A 1,759-nucleotide genomic window follows, 5' to 3' on the forward strand; every position below is an offset into this window, starting at 1 on the left:
TGAGGGTTGGGGGGAGATATATAGGGGTGGGGGGGCTCATCTTGGGGTGCGGCCGAGGGGGGACAGAACTGGGGCGTCTGAGACACACAGTAGGCAGTGATCGTTGGTCGCAGATTCTAAGTTTAAGAGGTCCCTACGCGTCTCCTTCAAACCATTTCCAAAAGTGGGGGCAAGTTTTCCATTCTCCGCCCAATTCCCCGTCTTCATTTTAATTGATTGGGTTTAAGGTAGGCCGGGCCCAAGGTTGCTTGCTGGTTGGCTGCACAAGTAATCTATCAGGATGACGCAAGCGCGGGGCGGCTGTTTGGGAAGGAAGTGAAGTTTATTTTGGTACCTCCCATCCCAACTACTGATTGGCTGAGATTCGTAGTGATGTAAAGCAAGGCATAAAAATGTCCACTAAAGGGAAGGGCCAATTGGCCACTCTCTCAGGGACGCTGTCTAGGCTGGGACTGGGAAGAGCTAGACGGAGTCGGCTGTTGTGGTGAAGGACCAAATGGATTGAAACCCGGAAATGAGTTTTGTAGGGAGCTGAAGGGAAAGGGAAATCTGTGAAACCTTTCTTGCCCTCAAACAAGGTCATTTCCTGCGTGGGATCGATAGTTTCCTGTTTACTCAGCGAAGTCAGCGAGTACCGTGGTTTTCTGGAATACACGTGATAGTTAAATTCGTATGAGCCTCTGGTCCCAGACTTCCCATTTACTTATATTACCCAAAAGGATGAATGAGACGGAGGAAAGTAAAAAGGTGGAGTTTAACCATGCCTTTAGGGAAGGATGGGGAAACCGAGATTCTTGTATAGAAAGCTAAGGACTGACTGGATGGCAGGATCCAAGCAGGTGGGTTCCTAAAGAAACCATTCCCAAAATAATTGGAGAGGCTGGGTGGAGGTGAAGGAAACTATAAAAGTTTGTCTGAAGGAAGGACATTGATCAAATTACAGAAACCTACTTGGATCAGTACAGTCGCTCAGTTGTGTCCCACTCGTTGCGTCCCCATGGACTGCAGCACGCCAGGCTTTCCTGGCTATCACCAACCCCAGGAGCCTGCTGAAACTCCCGTCCATCGAGTTGGTGATGCCACCCAACCGTCTCATCCTCTGTCGTCCCCTTCTCCTAGGATATGGAATGTATTTTATGCATCGTTGCATATTGCGGTGCCTAGCAGTATCTCATACATAGCAGGTTGTGAACCCACACAAAATAAGACGTTTACAAAGTATGTGGCACACATTCTGAATATTGCAGACATTGAAATATGTTTTTAAAGGTATCTATGCCAATCAGTCCAGACTATTCATTGGAAGGACTAATGCTGAAGCTGAAACTCCAATACTTTGGCCACCTGATGCAAAGAACTGACTCATTGACAAAGACCCTGATGCTGGAAAATATTGAAGGCAGGAGGAGAAGGGGACGACAGAGGATGAGATGGTTGAATGGCATCATGGACTCGATGGACGTGAGTTTGAGTAAGCTCTGGGAACTGGCGATGGACAGGGAGACCTGGTGTGGTGCAGTCCATGGGATTGCAAAGAGTCGAACATGACTGAGTGACTGAACTGAAGTGATGGCAATTTTATGATCCTGGAAAAGTGTTTCACACTTACCACCTGGATTGTTCCAGCCAAAAACTGAAAAATAAGTCTGCTCTGTGAATCTACCTGGGAGAAGCTACCTACCTGTTAAAAACTACCAGTGAAAATGCTGCCATTTTCTCCTTAACACCCTGAGGCATTTAAAATTTGGAAGCAGATTTC

The sequence above is a fragment of the Dama dama genome, chromosome 22 (assembly GCF_033118175.1).
Source record: "Dama dama isolate Ldn47 chromosome 22, ASM3311817v1, whole genome shotgun sequence".
NCBI classification, from domain to species: domain Eukaryota; kingdom Metazoa; phylum Chordata; class Mammalia; order Artiodactyla; family Cervidae; genus Dama; species Dama dama.